Here is a 21523-nt window from a genome sequence, read left to right as displayed (position 1 = left end):
TGGATTTTGACAAGGTTTTGGCAGGCCAAACCCGTAAACCTGAGCGCTTTTACATCGTCGGTGGTTTCCGCCGTGGAGAACTTGTGGTTGGTGCTGTTGACAAACCTGTTGAAATGGCCGCAAGGTCCTATGGCCATGCAGTAGTGGTAGAAGAGGACATGATGGCACACGCACAACTAGGCGACGACAACCTTCTGATCTATGCCGGGACGACCAGCGATGTATTGGAGGTCAATGCCGACGACCTTGTACTTGTCTCGAGCAAGCAACTTCTTAATGCTGTTGATGTAGTCGTCCACCACGGCTGGGTCGATAATGTACACCACTAAGAGATCTGTCTCCCTCGCGTGGGTCTCCACTCTATGCTCGCCAAACTCCATTGGAGCACCGCTAGACATCCTATCTGTATGTGTCGTCATGGTGTGCTTGTTGTGTTGTGGGCCGCGATCGAAAGGTTAAAGAGACTAAGGTTATAATGGCCATGGGAATTAAAGGGGAAGCCGGACGGCCAGGAATATTAGCAGGCCCTGATGGAAGTTCTAATTTGCATCATGTAACTCCATCATGCCGCACGTAACTGCATCGCGTGGCAACGCGTGTGATGCAACCGTATGCATATGGGCCCCCCAACGTGATCGTCCACACGCCCAACCGCTGGCAGAGCGTGCGCGAAGGGATGCGAGCAGAGCGCTCCGCAGTCTCCTCAATGGCGAGCAACCATATATATATATATATATATATGTAGACACACACACACACACACTGCAGGTTGCTGCTAACGCGACACTATGATCAGAGACCCTTCGACGAAACTGTATGCGATGCCATAATCGCAAACCGTGGTGTAAAATAACCGTCAAAAAAGGTGAAAATGTTTGTGATGGAGGATGCATCAAACGCGGTTCAGATTTTAGTTGCGTGTGTGATGCAGGGCATACGGTTCAGCTTAATTAACTGTTTGCGATGAGGAGGAACAAAAGAAACATGCAGCCAGATGAAGGTGTGTGCGATATACAACATACTGTTCACTCGTATGAACTATTTACGATTAGGCAACATAAAAGAAACGGGCAGCCAGATGAAGGTGTGTGCGATATACAGCATGCGTCTCAGTCGGATGAACTGTTTGCGTTGAGACAACAGAACATAAATGGTTCAATATAACAAGATGTGTGTGATACGCGGCAAACAGGTCTGTAATCAGAAATGTGTGCGAAGACCGATATTAACACAGATGATTGCTTCTAATTCATCTGTTTGGGATTGATGAATTCATCACCAACGGGTTCCCTAGTGTGGTCCGTGTTCATCTGATCATCATCTACTTCCTTGTATGTTAAGTTTCCATTAATTGATGGCGTTTTATGAACAGGCCACCATTTCCTGCCATTTCCTCACATGTTTCCCGCCACCCAGCGATATTGCGCATAGGCGGCACGCGACACACGGAGGCGACAAGCGCAGCCTGTAGCACATGCACATTTTCCAAGCATGCCAACCCATGAAAGCGCCGCCTCTGCCATCAACCTCGTCGGCGAGGAAAACGAGCAGGTTCCACGACCTGTTGAGGCCGAGGCGCTCCCTGGCAACACGATGGATGACGCTGTGATGCGCGTCGTCGCCAGGGTTGTGCAGACCTTTGGCGCATGATGCTTGAGTGCCGCAGATCAAGATAGGCATGACAGCGCCGACAGCCTGCAGCTCCCCACACAACATGATCGATGGCACGCCACAAAGCAAGCTATGCGCGTCCATGCCGATAGGCTACGGCTCGCCGCAAGGCGAGAACGTTGGAGCGCCACAGAGCAAGAGGCGTGGCGCACTGAATAGAAAGAGTGGATCCATCGGTGTTTGCCCGCTGTCGACACAACATCGCAACTGGGTACACATCCCGTCAGTACCCCCATTCCTTGCCAGGAGTGGGCAGAGGCCCTCAGTGTTGTACTTGCACCAGAGGCTGGCCACGCCATACTTGCACCGGACGCCCGCCACGCTGTTCAAATGGGTGCCTCCATTCGCCTTGTCCGCGACCCGCTAGATGCCAACACACTGGTCCGTAGGCTCGACCGCCTCCTTGGCCCAGGTGTGCACCTGGGCGCAATAGAGGAACATGGCCATCGCATCCTCGAGCTGGTGATCTCCGATGTAATAGCCAACTTGGAGCTCGAGATCACACTCCAGGTGTACCGTGAGCGTGTCAACCGCTTGGACGAACGCCTGCACGAGTTCAGGCAGAGCCAAGATCTACCGTAGGCAAGGGCTGCTGGTCATGGTCTCATGAATGCGTTTTATTTTGGAAAGTCGTTACGACGTGGATAGCTATGTATTCACAGCAATCATAGCATTGCTCTGTTTCAATGTGTGTACTCTGTTTGCCATTCTTATATGTTTTGTTTCAATGTGTGTATATACGCTTTCCATTCTGTATATGTGGATGATAACAGCTAGATTTAAATTAGTATAAAAACAGATAGAAAATGGAATTCATAATATATATATATATATATATATATTAATTGTTCATTAGTTCATCACTGAATATATATATATATATATAATATCATCGCATATACGTGATGATACTTAACTACTAGGTACAATGCATAAAATTGAAAGCGAACAATACTAAAACCAATAATCCCTCTTGGGGCTAGTATTCCGGCAGCCTGTTGCCAGCAACTCCCTGGTGCGCGGCGTCTGCCCAGTGCGGAGGCAGTACTCCGCCTCCTCCGCCTCGTAGTGCTTAACATACTGATCTTCCTCTTGCTGGCGGACACGTGCGGCCGATCTTGCCATTTCGTTGGGCGCCCACCGGAGCTCCTCGTCAGTGACATGCTAGAGCTTATTGGCCCACCTCCACGCAATGACGAGGCGCCTAGCGCCTATGACCTTCCTCGCGAAGTACCCGTCTTCGTCCACTTCCTCGGCACGACGACGCGCCCGCCCCCAAATCTTCGCCGCCTCCTTTTTCCAGGCGGCGTCACGGGCTTCACTGGCCGCCTGGAACCTGGCTTCCTCCTCCGCCATCTCTTCCTTGAACGCCACTTACCTGGCTTTCTTAGCCGGCGGCAGCGACTTCCACACGCAAAGATTTTACTGGGCCCAAAACCAATCCAAAGTGGGGGGGGGGGGGCTGGCGCAACCTCGTCAAGCGGCCCGTAGGGGTCCTCGTTGCTGCTAATCGAGTGAGCATCCTTGGGGGGCGATGACTCCTCGTCGGCGCGTGGGCAGACCAGCGGCGCCATGGCAGAGATTTGAGAGAGAGAGAGAGGGAGAGAGAGAGAGAGAGAGGGCGAGTGAGGGGAGGATGTAGATGAGAATACAGGCGGGACGACATGGGCAAGGTAGTATTTATTGGTGGCCGGAATCTAGATCGACGGGGCAGTACACACGCCGGTCGCCGGAATTTACGAGTACTGTAGTTTGAATTACACACGATTCCAGCAGCAAAATCTGTGTGTGAACATAATAGCTGACGGTTTCCAATGCAGAACCGTGTCTGATTAATGATCCCCACCACTCACCTACCAAACCTCGAGCCACGAGAAAGAGTTCCAATTGTGTGAGGCCAGTTGTCTTGCCAAATCTTAACATTTTCTTTTTCGAACACCAGATATTTACATCGTCTAATGGTTTTTTTAACTCGCACACAAGTACACAAAAATATGATTTTTCAAACCGCTATGGTTAGGCATTGCATGTAGATGTAGTTCAAATTTGAATTACGGTCATTAAATGGTTAGAAAATCTCTTAATTGTCTTTAGAAGGTAAAATGACCCCTGAAATTTTCGAAATTTTCACATGACAGATTTATTAGTGCACATTAAACATAGAAAAAAATTGAAGGCCATAACAGGAAGCTATCTCCCGTTCCTCATCAAACATGCATTGTTCCCTCTCGGAACCACGAACCTTCTAGTGAGTTTCTCCGGTGTGTGAGGGGTGTGTTTCCAGACTATCGTCAAACATGCCAATTTTTTTACCACATCATCTTGGTGTCATGACATTAAATCAAGCAAGATTTCATGTTTTTCTGATCATTTTTTTAATTTTTTGGAATTAAAATACCATGGCACTCCAGGCATGTGCCCATTCCTTGTGACCAATATGTTTGAAAATTCCTTCTAATTTAAGGTACATGGAATTAACTCGCACACAAGTACACAAAACTATGATTTTTCAAATTGTTATGGTTAGGCATTGCATGTAGATGTAGTTCAAATTTGAATTACGGTCATTAAATGGCTAGAAAATCACTTAAATGTCTTTAAAATGTCAAATGACCCCTGAAATTTTCAAAAATTTCACATGACAGTTGTATCAGTGCATGTTAGACGTAGAAAAAAATTGACGGCCGTAAGAGGAAGCTATCTCCCATTCGTCATCAAACATGCATTGTTCCCTCTCGGAACCACGAACCTTCTAGTGAGTTGCTCCGGTTTTTGAGGGGTGTGTGTCCAAACTTTCGTCAAACAGGCCAATTTTTTTACCGCATCATCTTGGTGGCATGACATTAAATCAACCAAGGTTTCATGTTTTTCTGATCATTTTTTTATTTTTTGTAATTAAAATTCCATGGCACTCCATGCAAACGTATGCATGTGTCCATGTCGTGAGACTAACACTGGTGCACATCGGTCCTAAACAAACAGTTTTTAACCCCTTTCCGCGACGGTATTTCGAACCGTCGCCAAGTGAGTGTGGGCGATAGGGGGGTCCTTCCCACACAACCCAAAAACCGTCGGGGATAGGGCCCCTATAGTACTCCTAATCATTTTGGCTCGCATTGCCATCGCAGTCGGTATTCTGTGGTGCTATCTTTACGATGCACGGCCCATCACAAATGGTACACTATTATAGAACATGTATGATGCACGACCCGTCACAAACGGTTCACCGTTAAGAAGATTAGCTAATCATCGTATGAGTGTCGGACAGGATTATGAAACGTCGAACTATCGTAACATCATCTTACACAACAACTATCACACACGCTACTTGATACGTATCCAATGTATCTATAATTTTCGATTGTTCCATGCTATTATATTATCTGTTTTTGTTGATAATGGGCTTTATTTTACACTTTTATATTATTTTTGGGACTAACCTATTAACCGGAGGCCCAGCCCAAATTGCTGTTTTTTTTGCCTATTTCAGTGTTCCATAGAAAAGGAATATCAAACGGAGTCCAAACGGAATGAAACCTTCGGGAACATGATTTTTGGAACAAACGTGATCCAGAGGGCTTGGAGTGGATGTCAAGAAACGAACGAGGCGGCCACGAGGCAGGGGGCGCGCCTACCCCCCTGGGCGCGCCCTCCCTCCCCTCGTGGCTCAACCGACCTACTTCTTCCTCCTATATATGTTCACATACCCCGAAAAGATTTAGGAGCACCACAGAACCATATTTCCACCGCCACAACCTTCTTTACCCAAGAGATCCCATCTTCGGGCCTTTTCCAGAGCTCCGCCGGAGGGGGCATTTATCACGGAGGGCCTCTGCATCAACTCCATGGCCCCTCCGATGATGTGTGAGTAGTTTACCTCAAACTTTCGGGTCCATAGCTAGTAGCTAGATGGCTTCTTCTCTCTCTTTGGATCTCAATACAAAGTTCTCCTTGATTCTCTTGGAGATCTATACGATGTAACCTTCTTTTCGTGGTGTGTTTGTCGAGATCCGATGAATTGTGGGTTTATGATCAAGTCTATCTATGAAAAATATTATTTATGATTGGTTTATCTTTGCAAGTCTCTTCGAATTATCTGTTTGGTTTGGCCTACTAGATTGATCTTTCTTGCAATGGGAGAAGTGCTTAGCTTTGGGTTCAATCTTGCGGTGTTCGATCCCAGTGACAGAAAGGGAAACGACACGTATTGTATTGTTGCCATCGAGGATAAAAAAAAGGGTTTACATCATATTGCATGAGTTTATCCCTCTGCATCATGTCATCTTGCTTAAGGCGTTGCTCTGTTCTTATGAACTTAATACTGTAGATGCATGCTGGATAGAGGTCAATGTGTGGAGTAATAGTAGTAGATGTAGGCAGGAGTCGGTCTACTTGCCTATATACATGATCATGCCTAGATATTCTCATAATTATTCGCTTTTCTATTAATTGCTCAACATTAATTTGTTCACCCACCGTAATACTTATGCTATCTTGATAGAAGCCACTAGTGAAACCTATGGCCCCCGGGTCTATTTTCCATCATACAAGTTTCCAATCTATTTTATTTTCCAATCTTTACTTTCAATCTATATCATAAAAATACCAAAAATATTTATCTTATTATTATCATCTCTATCAGAACTCACTGTTGCAAGTGGCCGTGAAGGGATTAACAACCCCTTTATCGCGTTGGTTGCGAGGTTCTTATTTGTTTGTGTAGGTACGAGGTGACTCGCGCGTGGTCTCCTACTGGATTGATACCTTGGTTCTCAAAAACCGAGGGAAATACTTACGCTGCTTTACTGCATCACCCTTTCCTCTTCAAGGGCAAACCAACGCAGTGCTCAAGAGGTAGCTAGAAGGATTTGTGGCGCCGTTGCCGTGGAGATCTATGCCAAGTCAAGACATACCAAGTACCCATCACAAACTCTTATCCCTCGCATTACATTATTTGCCATTTGCATCTTGTTTTCCTCTCCCCCACTTCACCCTTGTCGTTTTACTCGCCCTCTTTTCCGTTTGCCTTCTTTCCATATGTATCTTGTTTTGTGTTTCCATGTGCCTTCTATTTGCTTGTATCTTTGCTTGCTAAAAATCTATTGGCATGGATCCACTTAAAGTGTTCTACTTGGATCATCTTTGATACTTATGCGCTCGTGCTGAAACCCCAACTAGCCTAGTTGATGGGAAATCTTTAGATGAGCATGCTCATTTCGTGCGTCACCGTTTGTGTGAAAAAGGGATACTCTTATGGGATCAAATAAATAGATTGCTATGTTATGCTTGGAATCTTTGTGAAATTTGCGATCTAGCTTGTTGCTCTAAGAACCCTAAAAAACACCTCCCCATCCTATGTGAGTTTAATGATAATGAAATCTTATCTTCTTATGCAAAGGGTGTTTATAGTTACTACGATATCGAACAAATTTAAGAATTTTTTGCTTTTCAGGGTGGTTATAAAGTTGCTTCTTTTATTGAAAAGTATGATGTTACTCTCTACGAATCTGAAAATTTTGACATACCTAAATATTGCTATGAAAACTATGCTCATAATGTCTATGTCAAAGAATTCATTGAAAGAATGACCGTTGCTTCTGAAGAAAATAATGATATGCATGAATCTATAGATAATTATGATTCCAATGATTTGATTGAAATATCCCTTGATGAACATGATGCTTGCTATTATTGTGTCCATGATGCCAATATTTATGAAGATGAGTTTGCTTTAGTTCCTTATGTTAAACATGAGATTGTTGCTATTGCACCCATACTTGATAGTTCCTTCGATGAAAAGCATGATTTTAATGATGTTATCATAAATTCTCTTAATGTCAATTGTGTTAATGTATGCAAAACCCTAAGCTTGGGGATGCTAGTTTTGCTATGTCTACTACTTGTTGCAATGATCATGATATGGGTGATTCTTCTTATGATCTTGAAAATATATTTAAGCCCCATGATGAATATGAGATTGATAATAATGTTTGCAATATTATTCAAAGTGGGTTCAGAAGAGTGTCGACTTTAGATCCCACATATTTGGAGAATGTTCAATCTGATGAAGTTTTTGATAAAAGTGGGTTTGGAGAGGTCATGACTTTAGTTAATGTTAATCCCACTATTTTGGAAGAGTGTCAACTTTGCATACATGTGGATCTTGTTAAGAATATGTTTTATGATAGCTATATTGTTGAATTTTCTTATGATCCTACATGTAATTATTATGAGAGAGGAAAATATGGTTGTAGAAATTTTCATGTTACTAAATTACCTCTCGTTATGTTGAGATTGCTAGTGTTTCTTTCTGTTTCCTGGCATATGCGAGTTTTTGCTTGCTATGATAATTTGTTTGGCTATAAGATGCATATGCATAGGAAGTATATTAGACTTAGATGCGTTTGTCATGTGTTTTATGATGCTCTCTTTGTGCTTCAATTCTTGTCTTTCATGTGAGCATCGTTGAAATCTTATACCGAGATATAAGGCATTAAAGAATAACGCTTGTTGGGAGACAACCTGAGGGAGTCCTGGATTAGGGGGTATCCGGATAGCCGGACTATCTCCATTGGCCGGACTATCTCCATTGGCCGGACTGTTAGACTATGAAGATACAAGATTGAAGACTTCGTCTCGTGATCGGATGGGACTCTACTTGGCGTGGAAGGCAAGCTAGGCAATACGGATATGGATATTTCCTCCTTTGTAACCGACCTTGTGTAACCCTAACCCTCTCCGGTGTCTATATAAACCGAAGGGTTTTAGTCCGTAGGACAACAATCACAACATACAATCATACCATAGGCTAGCTTCTAGGGTTTAGCCTCTCTGATCTCGTGGTAGATCTACTCTTGTACTACCCATATCATCAATATTAATCAAGCAGGACGTAGGGCTTTACCTCCATCAAGAGGGCCCGAACCTGGGTAAAACATCGTGTCCCCTGCCTCCTGTTACCATCCGGCCTAGACGCACAGTTCGGGACCCCCTACCCGAGATCCGCCGGTTTTGACACCGACATTGGTGCTTTCATTGAGAGTTCCTCTATGTTGTCGCCTTTAGGCTTGATTGCTCCTACTATCATCGATAGCGATGCGGTCCAGGGTGAGACTTTTTCTCCCCGGACAGATCTTCGTATTCAGCGGCTTTGCACTGCGGGCTAATTCGCTTGGCCTTCTAGAGCAGATTGAAAGCTACGCCCCTGGCCATCAGGTCAGATTTGGAAGTTTGAACTACACGGTCGACATCCACGGAGACTTGATCTTCGACGGATTCGAGCCACAGCCGGGCGCGCCACACTGTCACGATGGGTATGACCTAGCTCTGCCGCCGAACAGTACCCCAGAGGCCGCGCCCGCATCAGCTCTGACCCTTGCTCGGAGCCAACTGTGCCAATCGAGGACGGGTGGTTGGACACCGCCTCAGGGGCTGCAGTCTCAACGGCGATCGAGCCAAACACCTGCCTAACCCTCTGCGCAGCCCGTGACTCCAAGGTGGCGGTCTCTTTTCCGGACTCCGAACCACCCGCGCCCCTGCCAATCGAATCCGATTGGGCGCCGATCATGGAATTCACCGCCGCGGATATCTTTTAGCACTCGCCCTTCGGCGACATTATGACTTCACTAAGGTCTCTCTCTTTGTCAGGAGAGCCTTGGCCAGACTATGGCCAACAGGATTGGGATGCGGACGAGGAAGAAATTCGACGCCCACCCACCACCCACTTTGTAGCCACTATCGATGATTTAACCGACATGCTTGACTTCGACTCCGAAGACATCGATGGTATGGACGACGATGTAGGAGACGAACATGAACCAGCGCCTATAGGGAACTTGAAAGCCACCTCGTCATACATATACATGCTTGATACACCCAACAAAGGCAATGGCGAGGAGATAGCGGAGGATGACCCCTCCAAGAAGCAACCCAAGCGCCGACGTCAGATGCGCCGCTCTAAGTCCTGCCAAAGAAAAAGTGGTGATACCGGCACAGGAGATAATAACACTCCGGATGGTGCCGAAGACAACAACAATCCCCTCCAGCAAGATTTAGAGTAGGAGGATGAAGGAGCCAGCTCTCCTGAGAGAGCGGCACATGGATAGGAGGAGGATGACAATTACATCCCCCCCTCCGAAGACGAGGAAAGCCTCGGCGACAATGAATTCGCCGTCCCAGAGGATCCCGTCGAACAAGAGCGCTTCAAGTGCCGGCTTATGGCCACGGCAAATAGCCTGAAGAAAAAACAGCAGCAGCTTGAAACTGATCAAGATCTAATAGCTGACAAATGTACTGAAGTCCTCGCGGCCGAGGAATATAAACTTGAGCGCCCCTCCAAGAATTACCCAAAGTGCAGGTTACTACCCCGACTGGAGGATGAAGCGTATGATACGGCTGATCGGCCACCTCGTGGCCGCGATAGAGAGGCATTCCAGCCAAAAGCTCAGCCTCCACCCCGATGCCATTCAAATAAAAAGGTATGGGGAGATACGCCAGACCTACGAGACATATTGGAAGACAAAGCAAAGCATGCAAGATCGATCTACGGATCACGACGGCGCACCACTCTGCAAGATGATAAACATCACGCCGAATACAGTAAAAGAAAATCTGGCCGGGCCGAACATAGCGGGCAAGACCAATTCGAGCTGCGTCGCGACATAGCCCAATACAGAGGCGCTACACACCCCTTATGCTTCATAGACAAAGTAATGGAACATCAATTCTCAGAAGGTTTCAAACCTGTAAATATTGAATCATACGACGGCACAACAGATCCCGCAGTATGGATTGAGGATTTCCTCCTCCACATCCACATGCCCTGCGGCGATGACTTACACGCTATCAAATACCTCCCACTAAAGCTCAAAGGACCAGCACAGCATTGGCTTACCAGCTTGCCAGCAGACTCCATTAGCTGTTGGGAAGATCTGGAAGCCGCATTCCTCGACAACTTTCAAGGCACTTAGGTGCGACCACTAGACGCCGATGACTTGAGCCACATAATTCAGCAGCCAGAAGAGTCGGCTAGGAAATTCTGGACTCGGTTTCTTACAAATAAAAATCAAATCGTCAACTATCCAGATGCGGAGGCCTTAGCGGCTTTCAAGCACAACATCCGAGACGAGTGGCTAGCCCGGCACCTTGTTCAGGAAAAGCCGAAATCTATGGTAGCTCTCACGACACTCATGACCCACTTTTGTGCGGGAGAAGACAGCTGGCTGGCTCACAGTAATAACATATCAAAGAACCATGGTACCTCAGATACCAAGGACGGCAATAGCAGGTCACGTCACAACCAACATAAGCGCCGCACTAACAGCGAAAGTACTGAGGATACGACAGTCAATGCCGGATTCAAAGGCTCTAAATCGGGTCAGCGGAAAAAGCCATTCAAACAAAGTACGCCGGGTCCGTCCAGCTTGGACCATATACTCGATCGCTCGTGTCAAATACATGGCACCCCAGACAAGCTAGCCAATCACACCAACAGGGATTGTTGGGTGTTCAAGCAGGCCGGCAAGTTAATTGCTGAAAACAAGGACAAGGGGCCGCATACCGATGACGAGGAGGAGCCCCGGCAGCCACACATCGGAGGGCAGAAGACGTTTCCCCACAAGTGCGGACGGTCAACATGATATACGCGACCCACATCCCTAAGAGGGAGCGGAAGCGTGCGCTTAGGGACGTATATGCGTTGGTGCCAGTCGCCCCAAAGTTCAACCCTTGGTCCTCCTGCCCGATCACCTTCGATCGCAGTGACCACCCCACTAGTATCCGTCATGGCGGATTCGCCGCACTGGTCCTAGATCCAATCATTGACGGATTTCACCTCACTCGAGTCCTTATGGATGGCGGCAACAGCCTGAACCTGCTTTATCAGGACACAGTGTGTAAAATGGGTATAGACCCCTCAAGGATCAAACCCACAAAAACAACCTTTAAGGGCGTCATTCAAGGGGTAGAGGCCCATTGCACAGGCTCAGTTACACTAGAAGTGGTCTTCGGATCCCCGGATAATTTCTGAAGCGAAGAGTTAATCTTCGATATAGTCCCGTTCCGTAGTGGTTATCATGCGCTGCTCGGGCGAACCACATTCGCTAGATTCAATGCAGTACCGCATTATGCATACCTCAAGCTCAAGATGCCAAGACCTCGCGGAGTTATTACAGTCAATGGAAACACAGAGCGCTCTCTCCGAACAGAGGAGCACACCGCAGCCCTCGCAGCAGAAGCGCAAAGCAGCCTCTCAAGGCAATCAACCAGTTCGGCGCTTCAAAGGTCGGCCACCTTCAAGCGCACTCGAGGCAATCGGCAAGTAGACCGCCTGGCGCGATCTGATCTCGTGTAGCAATATGGCGGCGACCCCAATCCCAGCCCAACGGCGAAATTCATGTCGCGCGTACATAATTACGCATTAAAAATACCATGGGCATAGGTGGGGAGGGGGGCACAACTGCGGCACGCCCCAAAACGCGGCCTAAACCGCACTAGGGGCTTCCCGTTTGGTTATTTTTCTTTTTTCTTTCAGGACCTTAATCTCTGGAAACATGGTCCGATAGCACTATTGCCAAACACATGATGGAGCAACCAAGGAGGCAGACAACTACGTCATACCACGGAATTCACAGGTTGATTATAGTAACTAGTGAAATATTCAATTTAATATCATTCCTCAGCTTGCCCTTGGAAGGGACATAGTCCTACTCTTTGCTTATTGCACTATCTGTATCACTCTGCTTTAACACAATTTTTTAATAAACAATGCATGACATTACGACTATTATTGCATTCTTGTTATATATATATATACATTTGGGCTATTCTTTACTCTTCTTGAACTGATGAATCCGAGCGGTTGTACTGCTTCCGTGTCGGGACCCCGATCCTAAGTCACACCGATCTAGCATGTAACACTTCATATCACCTTGCGGCCTCACGCACGGTATTCCCACGGGTGCCACCTTACCTGGACCGGGACCGTTTGCGCCTTTTGGCTCACGTATATGATAGTGTCGCTAGCATCCATATGACAGCGAACCCGGGCCGACATGACTAGTCATGAACCCAAAGTAGCACTAACTTACAGGGACAGGCATACATGAATCAACCTCGAGCATGTCGGTCAACAGCGTATGAATCCGGGCTGTAGCACTGGGCTAACAGGACTCCGGATGTCACCGCGTGACATTTCCCCGAAGGGACAGACACAGGAACGAAGTGAATCACATGCCGGCTAGTCAAGTGTTCCGGAGCAGTAGTGCTGGGCTAGCAGGACTCCGGTGAACCGGGCTGTAGCGGACTACTATGGCTCCTGGAAGCACAAGACTACATTTACCCATAAGAGAGGCTACCAGAGGTAAACAACTAGGTTGTTGGATCCCACACATAGCAATACACGTTACACGTACGCATAACATGCAAGTATGTGTTGTACAACATGGCATCACAACATAACTCAAACTCATATAGATAAAGGCCCAGAAGAGCCACATAGTATTCAATACAAACAGGGGTCTCATGACCCATCATTCAGAGCATACAAGCGACGGAAGCATTACATGTATGAGTACAGACAACTACAAAAGGAAAAGACTAAGAAGCCTGACTATACACGACCCTCCCAAGGGTACAAGATCGTAGCTGGGATACAAGCTACTCGTTGAAGTCACTAGTGTAACCAACTACAAAACATAAATAAGCAAATGTGAGTACAAAGGTACTCAGGAAGTCTTACATCAGAACTATCTACATATGCAATATTATCAACAAAAGGGGTGTGGTGGAGTTTTAACAGCAGCAAGCCAGCTTTGACTCAGTGGCTAACCTATACTACGAGTATCAAAAACTTCTTTGGGGTGAGAAGACGCACACGAGTCCACATATTCACCATGTCAATACTCCATTATGGATCCGTTCCCGTCTCCCTACGAGAAGGCCATCCATAGCACTCACGCTTATCTTGCAGATTTTAGAGTATCCACTTCAAATTGTCTATGTACTACATAAGTCCCCCAAGTTTCCATATCCGAGGAAAACGGCTATTCGAATAGATAATGTTGACCCTACAGGGGTGTACTTCTTCACACATGCTCTCGCCACTTATAGCCCTGTACACGTCATGTACCTCGGCAACCTTCAAGCGGAAGCCGAGCGAGGGTGTCGGCCACGACCTCACTAACCACACAAGTCTCTCGTCTAGGTTTATCACCTATTCGGGTTCCATCCGCAAGGAGATCCGGCTGGGGTGTCTCTTACGGCCCCAAACGATGTGTGCAGGGTTCCCAAGCCCACCAACCGGGTGCCACTTGGTACACCATGCCACGGTGCCTAGTTTGTCCCAAGCCCGTCCCGTCGGACACAACCTGGTAGACAAGTAGCACTACCTACAAACGCCAGAAACTAGTTGCAACTCCTGGACAGAGATCAAGTGGATTAATAAGCCGAGAGGGGCCGGATAACCAGAACCCAATGTGTGTTACTAACTGGACTTGGATAACATACACAGAACTCAGTGCTTAAGGACGGTTCCAATGAGACAACCCACAATGTACTCCTACATGGCCTCTCATCGCTACCTTTACCAAAACGTGTTCACACACTTAGCCTTTATCGGTAGGACATGTTCACCACTCCGATTCATTCTCGATGAATCAGACCTGACACAACTCTAAGCATAGCTGGCATAAAGAAAAACACGCATGAATGAGCAGGCACATCAAGGCTCAAGCAACTCCTACTCATGCAAGTGGGTTTCAACTATTTACTGTGGCAATGACAGGTCATGCTGAGGAATCGGTTCAGCTACCGCAGCAAAAAGTAGCAGTTTGAATCGTTGTTGTCCTAATGCAGTAAAAGGAGCAGGACTGAGAGAGTGGGATTTTATCGAGCTGCTCAAGGGGGTTTGCTTGCCTGATAGATCCACGAAGAAGCACTGCTCCTCAGACAGGTACTCGGAACACCTTCCAGAGTAGAACCTATCGAGAGGGGACGTTGCCGGCAATCAATAAACAACCATATGCAACAATATGATGCATGTAAATGACATTTCAAAGATGCTATGATTTTCCCTAATGCATCTAGCATCAATTTGATTAAAGTCCATATGTACCAAGGGTTCATATGCAAACCCCAAATTAAATATATAACATGCCATTATTACGTTTTCACTTATACAGCAAGTATAAGTTGGTTTTTCATGCATGAAACTAGCATAAATGGATTCCTTGCATTTTTCTGATGATTTTTCATATATAATTTATTTCATTCTGAGCTAGGGTTTAATTTCTATGATTTTTCGAAGTTTTAACTATTTTCTGAAATTCTCTGAATTATTTAAAATCCAGAAAAACAATTACTGCGTCAGCATGACGTCACAGAGGCGTCAGCAGGGCTGACCAGGTCAAAACTGACGTGTGGGGGCCATACGTCAGTGACACTGGGGTTAACGCCGGGTCAAACCCGTACTGACTAGGGTTTGACTTGGCTCTGGGGACCAGTGTCAGCGGCTGGTGGGGTCGCTAATCGTGGGGATTGGCGCTAATTAAGCCGCCACGTCAGCCTCGCCGGAGTTCGGCCGGCGACGACCAAACCGCGCGGCGGTGCTTCGCCGGAATGGGCTACAGGCGGCATTAGAGCGTGCGAAGGCCACCAGAAGATAGCCCGCACACGCCCGCATCTAGCTGGCTGCTCGGGAGGCTGCAGGGTCACCGGAAATGGCGGCCACGACCATGGAGGCGGTGGCCGGAGTTCGGTGGTGCACAGGCACGGGGCTACGGAGCACGAGGAGCCCGACTGGGGTTGTCTACGGCTTCCTAGCGTAACCAGGAGCACGACCGTGTGCTCGGGTGCGACTACCGCGAACTAAAGCAACAACGGCGAAGAGAACACCGACGGTGAGCTCACGGCATGGTGGGGACCAGAGCTAGCGAGCAAAAGCGAGAGAGGGAGGAGACGGGTTCGACGCGGAAGCTCACAGAGAGGCTACCGGAGGGGTCGGCGGGAGCGGGGACGGCCGATGCGCAGCGAATCGACGCCGAGGATCTCTGGGCACCGAGGTTGAAGAAGACGTCGGGGACGATGTTGTGGTGCTTCCCTGGTTGCTTGGCTCGGCGTGGATGAAGAAGACGACGGTGCGGAGCTCGAGGTCTCATCGGCAGGTAGTGGGGTGGCCGGTGGCCATGTCTACGGCGAGCGGCGGTCTCAGGTGTGCTCGGCGGCGCGAGGAAGAGGGGCCAGAGGAAGGGGACGAGGCAGAGGAAGGAGGGGAAAGTGAGAGGGGGTCGTCCTCATCTCCTGGGCGTGCAGGTGGACTCGGGGGAGGATAGCCAGCGCGAAGCAGGAGGTGGCGCGCTCGGCCGGGTGCGAGGTCTCTCCCTCTGCCTACTGGCAGAGGTTGAGGATGACTGGCAAGCCGCCAGGTGGCTGGGCTGGCCTGTGGGCCGCCAGGTAAGTGGCCTGGGTAGGTGTTTTTCTTATTTCCTGTTTTCTTTTTCTATTTCTGACATTTGTTTTGTATCCAAAAGAAATGTTAAAACACTTCCATAAATGCTGAAAATATTTGTGGCATGTACATATAATATTCTAGAGGCCCTTACCAATTCCCAACATTTTTGGAGCCATTAAAATATTTATATAATTTAAACAGCTCCAAATCAAATATTTATGCATTGATTCAAAAATCCAAAATGTGTAGTAAAATTGTGCCACCTCTGGTTGTTGTTCCCAACATTATCCAAAGAGCATGAACATTTTTGAATAGCATTTTGGGTTCATTAAAAATCCATTTTAAAGTTGAACCTATTTTAATTTGCTTTGGTGCTAGGGTTTGAAACATCCCCATTTCAATTTCATTTGAAATTTAAACATGATGCACAAAGTAAGCCTAGGACCATACCAGAACTAGGGATGTGACAACTCGCCCCCACTCGGAAAAATCTCATCCCGAGATTCAGGAGTTGGCAGAAAGAAAGCGGGGTACTCAAGTCGTAGACGATCTTCTCGCTCCCAAGTAGCTTCTCTCTCAGCATGATGAGACCACTGAACCTTGAGAAACTTGATCTTATGACGTCGAGTGACACGCTCTGCTTGATCCAGAATGCGAACGGGGTACTCTCGATAAGTGAGGTTATCTTGGAGATCAAGCATTTTGTGGTCCACTCCGCGGATGGGATCCGAGAAGCAACGCCTGAGTTGAGAGACGTGGAAGACATCATGAACTCGAGAAAGATGTGAGGGTAGTTCCAACTGGTAGGCAACCTCTCCTCGTTTAGTGAGAATGCAAAAAGGACCAATGTAACGAGGAGCCAACTTTCCCTTGATACTGAAACGATGGGTACCCTTCAGAGGAGTAACCTGAAGATAAGCCTTGTCACCAACTTCTTAAGCCACTTCCTTATGACGACGGTCATACTGGCTCTTTTGACGAGATTGGGATGTTTTCAAATTCTCACGAATGATGCGAACTTGCTCTTCTGCCTCCTGGATCATATCCGATCCAAAGAATTGTCTTTCACCGGTTTCTGACCAGTTCAAAGGTGTTCAACATCTTCGTCCATACAGAATCTCAAAGGGTGCTTTCTTAAGACTGGATTGGTAGCTATTGTTATAAGCAAACTCGGCAAAGGGAAGACATTTCTCCCAATCCATACCGAATTAGATAACACAAGATCTAAGCATGTCTTCGAGAATTTGGTTGACCCTTTCCACCTGACCACTTGACTGGGGGTGGAAAGCGGTACTGAAAGAAAGATGGGTGCCCATGGCATTCTGGAAGCTTTCCCAGAAATGAGAGGTGAAAAGACTGCCACGGTGTGAATTGATCTCTAGTGGAACACCATGGAGTGGCACTATTCGGGAGATATATAAGTCAGCGAGCTGACTAGCAGTGATACTCTCTCGAACAGGTAGGAAGTGAACCACTTTGGAGAGACGATCAATGACTACGAAGATAGCATTATTTCCTTTCTTGGTCCTGGGAAAGCCGGTGATGAAGTTCATACCAACTTTGTCCCATTTCCACTCGGGAATAGCTAAAGGTTGAAGGGTGCCAGCAGGTCTTTGATGCTCTGCCTTAATGCGACGACAAACGTCACAGTTGGCAATATACTGAGCGATTTCTCTCTTCATCCTAGTCCACCAGAACCTCTGGCGTAGGTCCTGATACATCTTTGTACTACCGGGATGAATCATGAGAGGGGATTCATGGGCCTCCTTAAGGATCAGTTGTTGCATCAGTTGACATTTGGGAACCACCAAATGGTTACCAAAGTAAACAACACCTCGTTCATCCATAGAGAAACAGCCAGCAACTCCCTTGGAAATATTCTTCTTGATTCGGGAAATTCCCGTATCATGCTTCTGAGCCTCTATGATATGATCCGTAATGGTAGGTTTCGCCAACAAGGTAGAAAGGAAACCATGAGGAGCTATGTGAAGGTTAAGCTTACAGAATTCCTCATGGAGGGGTGGTTGACATTGTTGCAACATGAGGTTGTTGCAATAGGATTTACGACTTAAAGCATCAGCCATGACATTGGCTTTGCCTGGGGTGTAGGTGATTCCTAAGTCGTAATCCGAGATCAACTCCAACCAACGTCTCTGTCTGAGATTCAGATCCGGTTGGGTGAAGATATACTTGAGACTCTGATGGTCAGTGAAGATTTTGTAACGGTTACCAAGAAGATAATGTCGCCAGGTCTTAAGTGCATAGACTACGGCTGCAAGCTCTAGATCATGTGTAGGATAACTCTCCTCATGTGGATGCAACTGTCGAGATGCATAGGCAATCACATGGCGATCCTGCATAAGAATGCAACCTAGTCCCTGTCGTGAGGCATCACAATAGATAACAAAGTCCTTAGTGAAATCCGGTGGCACAAGTACGGCAGCAGAAGTCAGGCGTCTTTTCAGTTCCTGAAAACTGTGCTCACACTATGGGGACCACTCAAACTTTTTATCTTTCTTGAGAAGTTCCGTGAGAGGTTTGGCCACTTTGGAGAAGTTTTCAATGAAGCAACGACAATAACTGGCTAGACCAAGGAAACTCCTAACTTGTTTGACCGATTTGGGTGGAGTCCAATCGAGAACAGCTTTGACTCTCTCGGGATTGACAGCAATGCCCTTACCGGAGATCACGTGGCCTAGATAGGTCACTTCTGACAACCAAAATTCACACTTGGAGAACTTGGCATAAAGGCGGTGCTCTCTGAGTTTTTCTAACACAAGCCTAAGATGTTCGGCATGCTCTTCCTCGTTCTTCGAGTAAATAAGAATATCATCGAGATAAACCACGACGAACTTATCTAAGTACTCCATAAATATCGAGTTCTTCAAGCGGGAGAAAGTAGCTGGAGCATTGGTTAGGCCGAAAGACATTACGGTGTACTCGTATTGACCATAACGAGTGACAAAGGCCATTTTGGGGATGTCCCCGTTTCTAACTTTGATTTGGTGGTAGCCTAACCTCAAATCCATCTTGGAAAAGACTAAGGATCCAGCGAGCTGATCATACAGGTCGTTGATCCTGGGGAGCAGATACTTGTTCTTTATCATGACCAAATTAACAGGACGATAATCTGCAACCATCCGATCCGTACCATCCTTCTTCTTGACGAAGAGGACAGGACAAGCCCAAGGAGAAGAACTGGGACGGATGAAACCGTTTTGCAAGGACTCGTCAAGTTGTTTCTTAAGCTTGGCTAACTCCAAAGGTGCCATCTTGTATGGTCTCCTAGAGATTGGAACAGTTCCTGGGATAAGTTCTATGACAAACTCTACATCTCTGTAAGGTGGGACACCTGGCAGTTCTTCTGGAAAGACATCTCGAAAGTCATGGACTACCGGAATATCTTCAAGGTCTGGAAGAGGGCTGGCATTAAGAGAATAGAGTTGACGCCTTGCAACTCTAGTGGAGACAGTGACTATATTGCCAGATGGATGTGTAAGTTGAACAGATCTGGTGTAACAATCGATCTTGGCATGATGAGCTGTCATCCAGTCCATACCGAAGAAGATGTTAATATCTGCGGAGTTGAGAGATATCAAAGAAGCAAGGAATACCAGTCTGTCAACAAGGATTTCATTACCATGGCTTACCTTGGAGGTTTTCCATTTGGAACCAGGAGTCTGGATTATTAGTGGAGTCGGCATATCACAAAATGACATGTCGTGCAACCGAGCGTAACCTTCGGATATGAAGGAGTGGGATGCTCCAGTATCGAAGAGAACTGAAGCTGGGTGACAATTGACAAGAAGCATACCCAGTACGACGTCAGGATCATCTTGAGCTTCTGTAGTTGAGACATGGTGCACACATGCTCGTTCAATGGAGGCTGGCTTGGTACTGATCATCTTGACTAATGTCTTTTCACGGCCAACATACCTCTTAGATTGGGGTGGAGTATAACTGGACTGAGGGCAATCGCATGCATAGTGCCCTGGTTCTCTGCAGGTGAAGCAAGTTCTTGAGGTAGGACGTGGACCTACATTGGCAAGTGGTACACTAATAGGCCTAGGTGGAGCACGTTGCTGAGTTGGGTGAGGCGCCACATAGGATGGCCTCGGTGCATATCGAGGTGGAAGAGCTGAGTTCGGAATCCAAATCCGTCGCTTCTGAGAGCCAGAGCGGGAGGAAGAACCCAGATCACGGTTGTGCTTTCGAGACTCCTCATAAGTGAGTTGAGCTGTCTCTGCATTAACGGCCTTGTTCACAAGAGCCTGGAAAGTATCACAATGATGCAGGTGGAGATCACGACGCAACTTAGGGTTGAGACCCTTTCGGAACCTAGCCTGCTTCTTAGCGTCCGTGGACACTTCTTCTGTAGCATAGCGGGCGAGGTTTCCAAACTCTCTACTGTAAGCATCAACAGGCAACTTACCCTGGGTAAAACTACAGAACTCTTCCCTCTTGCGGTCAATGAGAGCCTGAGGAATGTGGTGCTCACGAAAAGCCTCGGTGAAATCCTTCCACGTAGGAAACTGGCCAGCTGGAAGCATAGCCTCATAGCTCTGCCACCAAATACTAGCAGGACCTTCCAGGTGATAGGTAGCATAGGTGACCTTGTCACCTTCAGCTACGTTCGCAGAATGCAACTTGTGAGTGATGCTCCGGAGCCAGTCATCTGCATCGAGTGGCTCAATGGAGTGATGGAAGGTGGGTGGTTTCAGACCAATGAAGTCGGTGATGGAAACCAACTTCTTACACTGATGTGCGGTGTTCTGCTCAATCTGTGCCAGCAAGCGGTTAGTCTCATGCTTGTTCCTCTTGGATGCTAACAAAAACTCTGCCATAAAAGGCTGGTCAGGAGGATCCTTGTCCCTACCATCTCCGTGGTTCTTGCTATGAGCAACTGAACCTCGGTTAGCAGACGACATCCTGGCACAGAAACCAAGGAAACAAGGATGGAATTGGCATCGACATGAGGATGCGGAATGTAATGCAAAAGCATTGGAAATTCTTGAAATCCTAGGACAATTTCGGCAGCATAACGGCTGTAAATGCTCAAAAGGATTTTGAGACATTCATCAAAGGAATAGCATAATCAATCAGCATCATAATATCAAGGTTCTGGGTCAAACTGAGGACACACGGAAGTAGTAGAACTGTACAGAGACACAACCCAACTACCCTAAGACTTTACGGTTTAGTAACACGTCATCCTGAGAGATAGAGGAGAAGCCTAGGCCTTAAGCCTTGTAGAAAAGAAGAGGCTGACCCAGAAAGAATGACATGAGGTAAAGGAGCAAAAAGAGCCTTACGTTCCCTTCCACAATCAATTCCCTTATATAACTAAAGCATTTCTAGACTCAACTTCGACCAGTTTCGCTTGGTAATCCTACAGTCAGTCTGGCT

This window comes from Triticum aestivum, chromosome 4A (assembly GCF_018294505.1).
Source record: "Triticum aestivum cultivar Chinese Spring chromosome 4A, IWGSC CS RefSeq v2.1, whole genome shotgun sequence".
NCBI classification, from domain to species: Eukaryota; Viridiplantae; Streptophyta; class Magnoliopsida; order Poales; family Poaceae; genus Triticum; species Triticum aestivum.
This window is presented reverse-complemented; position numbering follows the sequence as displayed.